Below are 16,561 nucleotides of genomic sequence, written 5' to 3' on the forward strand. Positions count from 1 at the left end.
TAACAAGTCCATGAGCAGATCAAAATATCAGTCTTCAACTTTTGGAGGAAAAATATGGAATGAGATATATTATTTTATAAGACTAATATTATAATTGAAAGAAACTAAGAAGCAGTTGAAAGTACTTTAATCTCACCCAAATGCAGTATAAGAAGTTTCCTTATTTTTAAATATAGTCTAGAAAGAGCTTAAACCACATTAACTCTATTCTAACCTAAAATAAAATGTTCATAATCAGATAGCATATTTACAGGGCAAATATCTTTAAGGGTTTTCATCTTTATTTGGTTTTATGATATCCATGTTTCATGGAAATAAGTGTTCACTCAAATGGCTGTGTTGTCTGGTAAAAGTCCCTCAAATATAACTCAAATATAAATATTTGGTCTTGGTAGACTACATGTTTTGAAAAATATGTGTGTGGGTTTTTTTTCTTTGTTTTATTTAATATATTTTTATTGATTTCAGAGAGGAAGGGAGAGGGAGAGAGAAATAGAAACATCAATGATGAAATAGAATCATTGATTGGCTGCCTCTTGCATGGCCCCTACTAGGGATTAAGCCCACAAATCGGGCATGTGCCCTTGAACAGAATAGAACTGGGGACCCTTCAGTCTGCATGTCAACGCTCTATCCACTAAGCCAAACCAACTGGGGGGGGGGGGGATATGTTTTTGTTAAGTGAACAAAATCATACAGCATCACTGATCCTGAAGATGATAGTAATTTACAATGCACCAATGATTAAATAATAACTTTCATGAATACTCTGTACTTACTTTTCTTTTTTAAAAGCTTATTTTCTATCGTCATACACAAACCAAGAAAAACATCTGAGGTCAAGTTTGTACTGTTTTGATTTGTAGCGGATGGGTAACACTTCTTAAATTTGTCTCTAATCAGAAACATTTGTGAAGGGTTGATTTCTCATCAAAACCAAACCGCCAATGAACAGTGGAGAAATTCAGGACCAAAGTTTCCTTAAACTTTAAGTTGGCTTTCCAAGTCAGTTCTTCCTTACAGAGGGATTGCATTTCTCCTAAATCAGTCGCCTGAAGTCAACTCGGATCATTTCTCTGGACAGGTCAAAACATGAGGCAATTACAAAATATTACTTTGTCAAAATATTTATTCCTTTGTGTGACATACTAGGTTCCTATGTATATAGCTAATCATTTCTATTTTATAAACACTGCCTAAATTTACATCCACTATATCATAAAAAGAACTATTTTTTGCATTAAAAAAATGATGTAATTTGAGAAAGATCCAAAGGGAAAAGAACAAAGACCACTATTATAAACACTTGGGTAGTTTGCTCATCTGTAAAATGGGTATACTAATTAAACTGACCTTATAGGGTTGCTGTAAGAAATAACACTAAATTATAAATATAAAATATGTGAACACTGGTTATCAATGCAAGTTGATCATTATAATTACCTATCCATCTTTTAAGCTTAGTGATAGGCTGGCCATAACCTAGAACCAATTAGATCAGAATTTGTACACATAAGTATTTTGGGTATATTAACATGTAGCCAGTGGAGGAAACCATTGCCAGGCTATTTATAAATGTTGTATTAAGTTATCAGTTATTATCAATACCATTTACCCATTACCCATGTAAAAATATGAATATTTAATAATACGTGCTAAAGAACTCATATTTATTATTAATAAAACTTGAAGTTGTTTTTCTATTCCTGCCTGGTCTTCCCCTGCACTTAGTTGTCCAAAGGCAAACATTGTCATGAATTTGCTGGATGCAGTCTCTTTTCAATATTTTTTAATGTTAGCCTTCAGCTATGCATACATAAGCAGTTTCCTTGAAAATTTATCTAAATACTCTCATGCTACACATATTGTTCGCTGATTCTCATTTTTACCACAGCATTGCATTTCAAGTCTCTCTATGAAAAGCATACATCACTTTCAGCACTTTAAATGATGATTAGTTTTACCTGATGGATAATCACTTTCTTTTTCAATTTTTTATTATGACAGGGCTAAGAAAATTCCTAAGTTCCGCTCCACATCAAACAACTGAGAATTTTCTAAAGATATATTTAAAGACATATAATTGAGTTGTAAAAATTGATATATGTGCAATTTTACTGTTAATTACCTATACTTGTTTTCCCAATAGAAGAATGAGACAAAGTCAACTACATGCTCTGATTGCCAAGGTATAAAACTAGAATGTTCCCTGAAGTCTGACTAGCAATAGTCTTCATGATAAAGCCACAGGAAAATGCGCATCTTGTATAGGAAATTACGTTTTCGTATCTCGGTTTTACAAAATATGCTGAGAAATGCATTGCTACTCATAGGAAACCTATGATCCACAACATTAATGTATTAAAGGCCCCAGGAAACCACTTGGTGCATTTTGCTAACTCATAGATGAACTCACCAAATCCCAAGGAAAAGAACTGGTGATTTTGCCTTCATCTGCTCATCTGAGACTAAAGCAGGTTTGGAAAGAAACAATCATTGTGCCCCAGTGGAGGGGACAGAGCCTGGGGTGGGAATCAGGAGGCCTGTGTCTGAGTCCCTCAGCTGTCACCCACTAAGTAGGAAGTGTGGGTAAGTCCTTCCACCTCTCTGTGCTGATATCTCTTACATAGAAATGGGAGAATAACACCCATCTCTGCGAAATGTGTGGCACCAGAGGTTTGCCCTTTATAAACATTCACTGATAGTCTTTAAAGCAGATTGGAAGAGTGGGTTTGTTGGTAAAAAACAATCCCAGGAAAGGCTGAAGGACGACATTTTATTCTATGATAAGCAGAGAGAAGTAGCAGCCTATCATGTCCCAGGTAATTCACTCATGGAATGAGTGGAAATCCTGAAATGTGTCTCAGTCCACACAACAGGATTTAATTCCCTTTCTCTTTTCCTCGCTTTTTTTTTTTTTTTTATGAAAATCTCCACCATTTTTCTTTGTATTTAAATCTGTGGATTCTATTAAATGGAAAATTAAAGGTTTCTTAGAAAATCTGTGACATAAATGCACACAAACACTGTTTTATCCTCTGGTATCCCAAGGAGACATTGCTGGAAGCGGGAGTGTGTGTGTGTGGGGGGGGGGGGGGGGGGAATGGAGGGAAGTACAGGAGAGAAAGCACTGAGCATGTGGAAGCCTTATCGCCCACACTCTGTTTCTGAGACCCAAGGAAGAGACTATTCAATATTTAGCAGAGACTGTTGTTCTCTGCTAAGCAGAGTATAGGCCCTGGGGGGTCAGAAAGAATGAGACTCAGATGTTTCCCTCCAGCTATTCAGATTCTACCCTTTTAAGGACAAAAATATCTGAAACTTTCCATACTGGTGCCCTCCCAGCTGTCTGTCCCAACTCCCCTGTTTGTCCTAATGATGAAAAAGAAATGCTCCTGACAGTCCCTATCCATCCATTGCCTCCACAGTACTCACTGGGCAGTTCTGTCTCTGCTGGAGTCTGACCAAGGAGTGGGAATCCACTGCCCCAGTCCTGCCTGGCAAGCAATGAAGGTTCAGGTTCCATCAAGACTGGCAGGACGTCAGAGTTAGTCATGGGCTCCTGATACAGTGGATGGGAGAGGAGAAGACTCAGATGTGAAACCCCCTGGACTGAGACGGGAACCTGAAGGGCTGGAGGCACAGCTGATTATCTATTGCTGCATGGCCCTGGGAGCTCCATGCACAGAGCTCATAATTAGTGAAATGTGTCAGGGTTATCCCAATCCCTGAGGACTTGCTGTTACTAATAGAAGATGAAAAGGAATACAGTTTTTAAGGTTTGGGGCCTTCTGCTTCTCAGGAGATAGTTCCCCTGTACTCACTTCCAAGTTGCAGGAATTTTATAAATTTAAACAATTTTTTTCAGTTGAAAAGCAGCAATGTGTGACTTGTATGTCTGCACATTCATTGAACTGACCATTCTATGGAAGGATAATTATGTTTTCTATACCAAGAATATGATACCGTTTCTATTTTCTCATTTAATATTTATGTCTCTAAAGAGAAACTTCCTTTTCTTTCCATAGTCTGGCTTTGGGGTTTTGGATTATATGTGTTGAGATGTGGTTTTTCTTTTTTTTTTTTCTTTTTAATATATTTTATTGATTTTTTACAGAGAGGAAGGAAGAAGGATAGATAGTCAGAAACATCGATGAGAGAGAAACATCGATCAGCTGCCTCTTGCACACCTCCTACTGGGGATGTGCCCGCAACCAAGTTACATGCCCTTGACCGGAATCGAACCCGGGACCTTTCAGTCCGCAGGCTGACACTCTATCCACTGAGCCAAACCGGTTTTGGCACTTCTTTTTTTATTTAGAAAGAAAATCAAAGTTCAACTTCTTCTGTGGAATTTATGCATACTGTTACATTAGACAACCATCTATTTTGATATACCAAATTGACAATTTTCTTAAATCCTATTGGGGGTTTCACAGATGTCTGTATTCTGAATGTAGGGCTGCAGTCATCTCATCTTTTCTTTTTCTATTTTTTAAATTAAATTGATTGGGGTGACATTGATTAACAAAAATTATGTAGGTTTCAGTGTACAATTATTTTAAAATATATTTTTATTGATTCAGAGTGGAAGGTAGAGGAAGAGAGAGAAACATCAATGATGAGAATCACTGGTCGGCTGCCTCCTGCACGCCCCCTACTGGGGATTGACCCCACAACCCAGGCATGTGACCTTGACCAGAATCTATCCCGGGACCCTCAGTCAACAGGCTGACACTCTATCCACTGAGCTAAACCAGCTAGGGCTCGCTGTACAATTCTATAATACATTATTTGTATACTAGGGGCCCAGTGCACAAAATTAGTGCACTGATAGGGTCCCTAGGCCTGGCCAGCGATCAGGACCAATCAGGGCCTTCTAGTTGCTGGCCGGGGCCTCCCTTCATTCCATGCCACCCCCTGGTGGTCAGCACACATCATAGCAAGTGATCGAACTCCCGGTCTCCTAGTTGAACTCCCAAGGGACAATTTGCATATTAGGCATATGTAGATAGATAGATAGATAGATAGATAGATAGATAGATAGATAGATAGATATAGATAGATAGTATTGTGTGCTCGCATGCCCAAGTCAAGTCTCCTTCCATCACCTTTTATCCTGAAACCCTTTACCCTCATCTACCGCTCCCCACACCCTTTTCCTTCTGGTAATCACCATTCTGTTGTCTGTGTCTATGAGGGGGTTTTTATGCTTAATACCTTTACCTTTTTCACCGAGCCCCCAAACCCTTGCCCTCTAACAGCTGTCAGTCTGTCATCTTGAATCTATGAGTCGATTTCCATTTTGTTACTTTATTTTGTTCATTAGATTCCACATATATGTGAAATAATATGGTAGTTTTCTTCCCCTGATTGGCCTATTTCACATAGCATATTACTCTACAGGTTTAAAAATATATAATAAAAACAAAATAAAAGAAAAAAACTTTTTTAAAAAAACCTCTCCGGGTCCATCCATTTTGTCATAAGAGATAAAGCTTTCTTTCTTCCTTTTTACTTAAATCCTCACCAAGGTGTTTTTATTGATTTTAGAGAGAGGACAGGGAAAGAGTGAGAGAGACACTGATATGAAATACATTGATTTTTTACCTCCTGCATGCACCCTGACCAGGGATTGCATCTACACACTAGCTATGCACCCTGGCTGGGAATCAAACTTGCAACCTTTTGGTGTATGAGACAATGCTCCAAACAAATCAACCACCCAGCAATGGCAAATTTTCTTTTCTTTTTTCTATCTTTCTTTTTTTTTCTTTTCTTTTATTTTGAGGTGTGTTCAGCACTGCTACATCCTTTGGGAGATGTTGGACTGCCAGTTTTGGCCCAATCCACGCAGGCCAAAACCACCAATCTGACATCCCATGAGAAATCTCAGATTGTGAGAGGGCGCAGGCCAGGCTGAGGGACCCCACCTGTGTATGAATCCGTGCTCCAGGCCTCTAGTAAAGAGTAATATGGGGAGAGAAACCAAGATGGCGACGTAGGTAAGCACCTAAACTGCTGCCCCGCACAACAATTTCAAAACTACAACTAAAAGACAGAACAGACACTATCCAGAACCACAGGAAAGCTGGCTGAGTGGAAATTCTACAACTAGAAGGAAAGAGGAAAGCTCACGGAGAAGGAGCGGCAAAGGGCAGAGGTACAGAGACATGCACACACAGAGAGGAAGGGCAGCAGAGTGCCTGGCTGGCTTTCTCTGGCGGGAGGGGGAAGGAAGCCCCGGACTGCACTGAACCCAGTTCTGACAGCACTGAACCTCAGTTCCGGGCAAAACCCTGTAGACCCAGGCTCATACAGGGGAAGTCTGGACTGTCAGGTAGAGAGAAAGGCACACGGAGACTCGGAGACTCAGGGGAGCTGTGGCGGCAGGGGTCTGGAGGCGTGAGTGCGCACAAAGACTGACTGCGGAGGTTACCACAGGCTATCCCTAGCGGAAGGGAGTCAGAAGCTCCTGACTGCACTGAACCCCAGTTCTGACTACACTGAACCACAGTTCTGGGCAAGCCCCTGGGGACCCACGCTCTTATGGGGGAAATCTGGACTGTAAGGAAGAAACTCGGGAACCGCGGAAGGCAGAGATCTGGATACTCGTGCTCAAGGTCAGGGCTGACGGGAAGCCAAGACTGTCTGTTCTGCCCTGAGACTCCACCCCTTCCAAGCTGAGCACAGAGGCTTTTGCAATCTGGCAAGGCTAATCCTATAAGGCTGTCTCCAGCACTGAAAAATTTCCCAGTGTAGACACAGCTGATCCTCACAGCCAACTGGCCTGCAGGTCAATTCCTCCCAGTGATACCAACAACAATCAAGACTTAACTACAACAAGGCTGTACACACAGTCCACAAAGGGGTGCACCAAGAGTGTCCACCTCAGGTTAACTGGGGAGGCCAACCCACTGGGCCATATAGGAAACCTAGCACACAAAGCTAACCTACCAACTCAGGGAAGCAGTGAAAATGTGGCATCAAAGAAACAGATCACAAACGACAGAAATGGAGGAAAACAAACGACTAGATATAGAATTCAAAACCACGGTTATAAGGCTCTTCAAGAATATCCTAGAAAAGGCCAATAAATATAACGAGACCCTCGAAGATATGAAAAAGGACCAACTAGAAATTAAACATACACTGACTGAAATAAAAAATATTATACAGAGACCTAACAGCAGACTAGAGGACTGCAAGAATCAAGTCAAAGAGTTGAAATACAAAGCAGCAACAAACACTCAGCTGGAAAAGCAAAAAGCAAAAAGAATCCAAAAAGTTGAAGATAGTGTAAGAAGCCTCTGGGACAACTTCAAGTGTACCAACATCAGAATTATGGGGCTGCCAGAAGAAGAGAGAGAGCAAGATACTGAAAACCTATTGGAAGAAATAATGACAGAAAACTTCCCCAACCTGGTGAAAGAAATAGACTTACAAGTCCAGGAAGTGCACAGAACCCCAAACAAAAGGAATCCAAAGAGGACCACACCAAGACACATCATAATTAAAATGCCAAGAGCAAAAGACAAAGAGAAAATCTTAAAAGCAGCAAGAGAAAAACAGTTAATTACCTACAAGGGAGCACCCATATGATTGTCAGCTGATTCTCAACAGAAACTATGCAGGCCAGAGGGAGTGGCAAGAAATTTTCAAAGTGATGAATAGCAAGAACCTACAACCAAGACTACTCTACCCAGCAAAGCTATTATTCAGAATGGAAGGTCAGATAAAGAGCTTCACAGATAAGAAAAAGCTAAAGGAGTTCATCACCACCAAACCAGTATTATATGAAATGCTGAAGGGTATTCTTTAAGAAGAGGAAGAAGAAAAAAGTAAAGAGAAAAATTATGAACAACAAATACATATCTATCAACAAATGAACCTAAAAATCAAGTGAATTAAAAATCTGAGGAACAGAATAAACAGGTGAATATAATAGAATCAGGGGCATAGAAAGGGAGTGGACTGATAATTCTCAGGGGGAAAGGGGTATGGGGGGGTGCAGGAAGAGACTGGACAAAAATCGTACACCTATGGATGAGGACATTGTGGGGGAGGTAAGGGCAAAGGGTGGGGCGGGAACCAGGTGGAGGGGAGCTATAAGGGGAAAAAGGAGAAACAATTGTAATAATCTGAACAATAAAGATTTATTAAATTAAAAAAAGAGTAATATGGAATGTAAACTGTAATTGAAAAATGAAAAGGTATGTAGGAACTAGCTAGGAAGAGTTGAGAAATAGAGGTAATGGAGCAAGTTCTAGGAAAAAGAAGCTTATTATCACGTAAATAAGAATTTAATATTTATGTATGTACACAAGTTGTAGCTGTACTTGCTACCATAAACTTTGTACCTTATAATAATTCATATTACTGGTTGCATAATTACAGGTTTAATATTCAAAATTACAAGCATTGTTTAGAGAACAAATATACATAATCTAGCTTAATTCCAACAGTCCTCTTTGTAAATTAGAATAACATTATTGAGCTTTTCTATACTGTTCATGTTATGAAATATATTTGCAAATAAAATTCAATGATAAAATTTAAAAGTGCTATATTGCATATTTGAAAGTTACTAAGAGAATAGATCTTAAAAGTTCTCTTGACAAAGAAATTTTGTAACTATGTATGGTGACAGATGTTAACTAGACTTACTGTGGTGATTATTTTGCAATAGATACAAATATTTACTCATTGTGTTGTACATCTGAAACTAGCATAATGTTATATATCGATCATACCTCAGTTTTATAAAGGCTGGGTCCTCCCTTTTTTGCAAAAAGGAGAGATTTGCATATGCAGGACCTCTCACTCTGAACCCACATTCTAACCAGAATTTTTAAAACCTACTTTCCTTGACATCTCATGCCATTTCAGACTAGTTTATAAGGGCTGCTATGCTCGCTACAGATATGGAGATCTTCATATGAGGATTCAAACCAAACCAAATTTGGGGTGGGAGTTCATCCTATTTGTGCAGCATGCCCACTACACTTGATGCTGTGAGTGAGGTATGGAGACAATAGCCACCATCATCAGAGTCTTGCACTGGCTTGACTGAGTGATGGTAACCATGCACTTTGAGCTACTGCCTGCTAGCAGGCTTGCATTTTAGACAGTGCTGCATTTGGTGACACTTTCCAATTCTTACTTATAGATCTAACTGACCTAACTTAGAAGTTTCAATAATTACTTGGCTATTAGAGACAGAGGATGGAATTGGATCTTTTGTTAATGTGGCTCTGAGTCTTGTTTCTTGGCCCAGACCTATATGTATATCTTACAATGAAGATATGAATGACTTTGGGTTCAGGGGAAAGATTCTTAACCTGATTGGTTGTGTTCTTCAACCAGGCATTGGCCTCTATGGGTGCTCAGGAGAAAAGGTATAACCTGTATGCAATATAGGTCCATTGGGTAGTTCCTCACAAAAGATTAGTCATTTGGAGAGAGAAATGGGCAAAGAAGGCAAGGCAAGGCAAGGCAAGGCAAGACAAGGGAAGGGAAGGGAAGGGAAGGGAAGGGAAGGGAAGGGAAGGGAAGGGAAGGGAAGGGAAGGGAAGGGAAGGGAAGCGAGGGGAGGAGAGGGGAAGGGAGGGGAGGGGAGGGGAAGGGAAAGGAAGGGAAGGGAAGGGAAGAGAAGGGAAGCAAGGGAAGGCAAGGGAAGGCAAGGGAAGGGAAGAGAAGGGAAGGGAAGACAGGGGAAGGGAAGGGAAGGGAAGGGAAGGGAAGGGAAGGGAAGGGAAGGGAAGGGAAGGGAAGGGAAGGGAAGGGAAGGCAAGGGAAGAAAAGGGAAGGGAAGGGAAGGGAAGGCAAGGCAAGGCAAGGCAAGGGAAGAGAAGGCAAGGGAAGGCAAGGCAAAGGAAGAGAAGGCAAGGGAAGGCCAGGGAAGGCAAGGGAAGGGAAGAAAAGGGAAGGCAAGGCAAGGGAAGGCAAGAGAAGGGAAGGGGAGGGAAGGGAAGGGAAGGCAAGGCAAGGCAAGGAAAGGGAAGAGATGGCAAGAAAAGGCAAGGGAAGACAAGGCAAGGGAGGGGAAGGGAAGGGAAGGGAAGGCAAGGAAAGCAAAGGGAAGGGAAGGGAAGGGAAGGCAAGGGAAGGCAAAGGAAGAGAAGGCAAGGCAAGGCAAGTCAAGGGAAGAGAAGGCAAGGGAAGGCAAGAGAAGGGAAGGGAAGGGAAGGGAAGGGAAGGGAAGGGAAGGGAAGGGAAGGGAAGGGAAGGGAAAGCAAGGCAAGGCAAGGGAAGGAAGGAAAGAGAAGGGAAGGCAAGGGAAGGGAAGCCGAGGGAAGGCGAGGGAAGAGAAGGGAAGGCGAGGGAAGGGAAGGCAAGGAAAGCGAAGGCAAGGCTATGGAAGGGAAGGGAATGGAAGGGAAGGGAAGAGAAGGGAAGGCAAGGAGAGCAAAGGGATGGCAAGGGAAGGGAAGGGAAGGGAAAGCAAGGCAAGGCAAGGCAAGGGAAGGAAGGAAAGAGAAGGGAAGGCAAGGGAAGGCGAGGGAAGAGAAGGGAAGGCGAGGGAAGGGAAGGCAAGGAAAGCGAAGACAAGTCTATGGAAGGGAAGGGAAGGGAAGGGAAGGGAAGGGAAGGGAAGGGAAGGGAAGGGAAGGGAAGGGAAGGGAAGGGAAGGGAAGAGAAGGGAAGGCAAGGAAAGCAAAGGGAAGGCAAGGGGAAGGGAAGGCAAGGGAAGGCAAGGCAAGGCAAGCAAGGGAAGGGAATGCAAGGCAAGGCAAGGCAAGGGAAGGGAAGGGAAGGGAAGGGAAGGGAAGGGAAGGGAAGGGAAGGGAAGGCAAGGAAATGAACGGGAAGGAAAGGGAAGGGAAGAGAAGGGAAGGGAAGGGAAGGGAAGGGAAGGGAAGGGAAGGGAAGGGAAGGGAAGTGATGACAGGGGAAGGGAAGGGAAGGGAAGGGAAGGGAAGGGAAGGGAAGGGAAAGGAAGGGAAGGGAAGGGAAGGGATGACAGGGGAAGGGAAGGGAAGGGAAGGGAAGAGAAGGGAACGGAAGGGAACGGAAGGGAAGGGAAAGGAAGGGAAGGAAAGGGAAGGGAAGGGAAGGGAAGTGAAGGGAAGGGAAAGAAAGGGAAGGGAAGGCAAAGGAAGGGAAGGGAAAGGAAGGCAAAGGAAGGGAAGGCAAGGGAAGTGAAGGCAAGGCTATGGAAGGGAAGGGAAGGGAAGGGAAGGGAAGGGAAGGGAAGGGAAGGGAAGCCAAAAGAAGGGAAGGGAAGGGAAGGGAAGGGAAGGGAAGGGAAGGGAAAGGAAGGGAAGGGAAGGCAAGGGAAGGGAAGGGAAGGCAAGGGAACGCAAGGGAAGGGAAGGCAAGGCTATGGAAGGGAAGGGAAGGGAAGGGAAGGGAAGGGAAGGGAAGGGAAGGGAAGAATGAGAAGTGAAAAAAAAAGAAGAGAAGTGGATGGTCAGGATGGGAAGAAAAAAGTGAGGAGAGAAATGCAGACATTACGTGCCATGTTGAGGTCTGAATTCCTAAAAACAGAAGGCTCACCAGGACCTTTAAATATGTCTGCTACTAGTGTTGCCCATGCCTTTGTCTTAAATAATCTATAAATCCTCCGTGTTTTGAAGAGAAACACCTGTGGCACCTCTATGGCACATTAAAGAGATTAATTCAAAACTATTTTAAGCACAAAAGTACATAAACTCTATGAAGCCACCATTATCATGGAGAAGGATGAAATCTTAACATTTGTGACAACATTCATGGATCTAGAGCAGTGGTTCTCAACCTTTTTAATGCCATGACCCTTTAATACAGTTCCTCATGTTGTGGTGACCCCCAACCATAAAATTATTTTCGTTGCTACTTCATTATTGTAATTTTGCTACTGTTAATGAATCGTAATGTAAATATCTGTGTTTTCCGATGGTCTTAGGCTCTACAGTAGTGGTTCTCAACCTGTGGGTTGCGACCCACAGGTTGAAAACCGCTAGCAGGGTCACCTAAGACCATCGGAAAACACAGATATTTACATGCTCTAGAGGGTATTATGCTAAAATAAGTCAGTCAGAGAAAGACAAACACCATCTGGTTTCACTTACATGTTGAATTTAAAGAACAAAATTAAGAAACAGACAAAGCAGAAACAGACTCATAGATATGGAGAACAAACTGATGGTTGCAACATGAGAGGGGGGCTTTAGGAGCTGGGTGAAGAAGGTGATTGAATTAAGAAGTACAAATTGATAGTTACAAAACACGGGAATGTAAAGAACAGCATATGGATTACAGTCAATAATCCTACCTAATAAAAGAGTAATATGCAAATCAACCATCACTCTGCTACAAGCACAAGCCATGCCCATCAGCCAATCAGGAGCAAGTATGCAAATTAACCCAACCAAGATGGCTGTAGTCAAGGAGAGAGCAGGAGGGAGGCTTGGGTTTCCCTGGCGATGGAGGAAGCCAAGCTTTCCACACACCCTGGCTAGCCCAGGCCTTCGCTTACGGCTACAAAGTTTCAATTATAGAAGATAAATAAATCCCAACAGAAATGGCTGCCACCATGGAGCAAGTAGAAGGCTTGGCTCTGCTCCAGGCTACAAAGTTTCAATCGTAGAAGATAAATAAATCCCAGATGCCAGGGCCTCCGCTTGGGTCTCCGGGGGGCGTGGCCAGCCTGCAAACCACCCTCTCCCAAGCCGCCCCACGCACCAAGGGAACCCCCACCCTGATCCGGGACACCCTTCAGGGCAAACCAGCTGGCCCCCACCCATGCACGAGGCCTCTATCCTATCTAATAAAAGAGTAATATGCAGATTGACAATCTATCCAACACACAAGATGGCTGCCCCCATGTGGTCAAAGATGGCTGCCTCCATGTGGACACAAGATGGCCACCACAAGATGGCCAGCAGGGGAGGGCAGTTGGGAGGGACCAGGCCTGCAAGGGAGGGCAGTTGGGGATGATCAAGCCTGCAGGGGAGGGCAGTTAGGGATGACCAGGCCGGCAGAGGAGGGAAGTTGGGGGCAAACAGGCTGGCAGGGGAGCAGTTAGACATCAATCAGGCTGGCAGGGGAGTGGTTAGGGGGTGATCAGGCTGGCAGGCAGAAGCAGTTAGGGGCAATCAGGAAGGCAGACAGGCAAGCAGTTGGGAGCCAGCAGTCCTGGATTGTGAGAGAGATGTCTGACTGCCCGTTTAGGCCCTATCCCACTGGGATCAGGTCTAAACGGGCAGTCAGACATCCCTTGAGGGGTCCCAAATTGGAGAGGGTGCAGGCTGGGCTGAGGGACACCGCCCCCCACCCCCCACCCCCCGTGCACGAATTTTGTGCACCAGGCCTCTAGTATTGTAGTAATTATGCCTGGTACCAGGTTGGTACTAAACTAATCTGGAGAATCACTTCATAAATTATATAAATGTCTAATTGTTATGCTGTACACCTGAAACTAATATACCATAATATTGAAGGTTAACTGCAATGGAAAAATTTAAAAATTTTTTCTTTTAATTTTAATAATATATTTTATTTTATTTAACCCAGTGTATCCAGATATTATCATTTTAACACATAATCAATATAAAATTTATTAATGAATGTTATACATTTTTATTAAGTTCAAATCTGAGGTGTATTTTATAATATAGCAGGTGGCAATTTGCGCTAGTCATATTTCAAGTACACAATAGCTACATGCAGCTGGTGGTTCTTGTATTGACAATGCATGTCTAGAAATACAGTATAAACAAATATATATGAAATCTAATCTAATCTAATTTTCTGCAAAAATATTTTCTTTTCTTTTCTTCAAATGCTGTTGTTTTAAACATATTATCTTTTGAAAGTATTACAGATGTCCCTTTTTTTCCCCATTGACACCCCTCCAGCCTGTCCCCGCACCACCACAAGCCTTCACTGCACTATTGTTGGTGTCCATGGGTTATGCAAATATGCATATAAATTCTTTGGTTAATCTCCTCCCGACCCACCCCCCTGCGATTCATCAGTCTATTCCAATCTTCCATGTCTCTGGATCTACTTTGTTCATCAGTTTATTTTGTTTATTAGCTTCCACATATGAGTTTTATCACGTGATACTTATCTATTTCTGACTGGCTTAAAGAATTTTTTAAAATCCTGTGAGGCTAAACAAATTTTTTTTCATTCAAATGTCCCTAGAGATGGACTAGAGAATACTGTGCTCTTTGCCCAGATCCCCCTTTAGGGTTAAGGACTTATGATCCAGGTGCAGGGAGTGCAGCCATCTGATAGCACTCAGGCCTCTTTGCAAATACCCATCAGTTAAAGGAAGCTGCCTCATCCAGGAGACCTCACTCAGATCTCTTGACATTTGCATTCACCACTGTACTTGCACTGTGATTGCTCCTGAGCTGCTCCCAGCCACTTACTGAGAACAGCAAAAGCCAGTGCATGCCCATTGCCATGGTCACACAATGACACTGATGACCAGGATCACTTACACCTACCAGAATGGTGACTCAAAAATCAAACTATTTAACCAAACTTTGCTTTTCTTTAGAAAGGACCTCTTTGCCTCTGCATCACTGTAAACACCAAGGGATCCATGACACCTACAAAATTGTTCAGGGGAAGAACATCACAGAAAGTGAGTTTCTGAGACAATTAAACATTCCTTGGGAGACAACTTGTCAGTTTAAAGTCAATTCAAAGAAAGAAGTGTTTCTCCTTGGAGGAAATAAATTTATCTCCCCCCTTGATGTTAGTATAGAACAGCATCAGAGAAAAAAATTCCATTCTTTTAGCTTTGCACCTCATGGGGTCTGAATTGTTTGGAGAGTGCAAAGACAATGGAACAATTTACTTAATGAGGAGCCCTGAGAATTAAGCGCTTGAGATGCGGGCAAGTTTAAATGTGTGCCTTTGGGGGGAGAAAAATGGCGGCTGAATAGACAGATGTGTTCCGAGCCTTGTCCCGGAGCAGAAAGAAAGAACAGCTGAGGGTCGCACTAGGAGTGTTTGTTGGCAAGTTGGGGGACAGCTGAACTCCAGAAGAAGGTGGGAGACTGCTAGATGGGGTTCCCCTGACCTGGCAGCTCCCACTGCGGCTGGGTCCCCTCCCGGAGCTGCGGGCTTGGACGCGGAGTCGCCGCCATCTGGAACCGGAAAGTGGAGCTTATCAGAAGCCTGAGAATCCACAACTGCGGCACCCACGGAACAGCTGCGAGCCCCAGAACAATGCTCCCCAATTGGTGCAAACACACGGGTTCAGAGGAGCTCTACACTCCACCACGGAAAGGTCAGATTTCGCCTAGGATAAGGTGAGGTCTCTGGTCCCAGCGCGAGAGAGGAACGAGCGTTTTGCGGGAGCTGGAGGACCAGGGAAGTCTGTGCCTAGAAAAATCGGTGGCTGCTGGGGCTGGCGTGATCTGTGAATGTGGAAGGGGGTCCTCAGAGCTGCTAACAGAAGGGCTCTCTAAAAAGCAACCCATTTTGATCTGAAGTGCAGGGACACCCTAAGAAATTCAGGGGTGTGCTAGACTTACGCGCAGCCACGGAGTGCGCACACTTGGGCTTTTTCCTCTTGAAATTCTTGCTTCTGATTACTAAGCCCAATTCATAGGTTCACCCAGTTGGGGACACACTGGGAGACTGCAGGGGAAAGTTGTTTTTCTGGAACCTGGGGATCGGAGCGGGGAGTGACCATCCAAGAGCCAGCTCTGAGGCAGCCCACTCCCACAAACCGGTAGTGAGTGCCACAGGGAAAGAAGGCTCTAACACTCCCTAGAGAGGCCATAGATAAACCCGGAAGTCAATCCAGAAACACTGCCACCCAGGGGCTGAATCACAAATTGACTCTTGTGTAATCAAAAATAAAAAAAATACGAATTAAGACACACCGCCTGCTTAAAATCAGGACTGGCTTACATCACTGAAGAGCAGTGGAACGCAGGGAACTGCAATACTGTCTGGACTGAGAAACAGGCGTGCCAAACAGAACAACAGAGGAAGTGAATGACCTTCACTACTCCACATTTTATTTTTATTTTTTATTTTTTTATTTTCATTTTTTGCATCTTTTACTCAAGAAACTAATTTTTTTCCTCACTTGATTTTACCTTTTTAATTATTACATTTTTATTTTCAATCCGTATTATTACTACTGCTATTTTATCTTTTTTATCTTTTTTTTTTTAAGTGTCATTTTATTTTCTCTTCATTTTGTTTTGGGATTAATGTTCTACATTCTATTTTTATCTTTCCTTTAGCATCATTTTACTCTATCTCAAATCTACCTTTATGCCATCACTCTCTTCCTCACTTTTCCCTTTTCAGTGTCCTGTTTATCTTACCCCTTTCCTGCTTTAGATTTTCCCTATTCTTTCTGTTTACCCCCTTTTTAAATTTCACCCTACTTATATATCTAATCTCCAATCCCCTGCTCCAAGTCCATACACACCTATCTCTTCGCTGTCTTAACTATCCAAAAAATTGTTCTTCTCTCTGTCCTTTTGTTGTTGTTCGTTTGAATGTAGATTATATCGAATTTTTATGCTTTTTTGTGAGATTGTTTTGCTTATTCTTCTTTTGTTTATTTTTTTGTTTGTTTAGTGCTTCTGTTTTCCCT

This window comes from Plecotus auritus (genome assembly GCF_963455305.1).
Source record: "Plecotus auritus genome assembly, chromosome: 6".
Taxonomy (NCBI): domain Eukaryota; kingdom Metazoa; phylum Chordata; class Mammalia; order Chiroptera; family Vespertilionidae; genus Plecotus; species Plecotus auritus.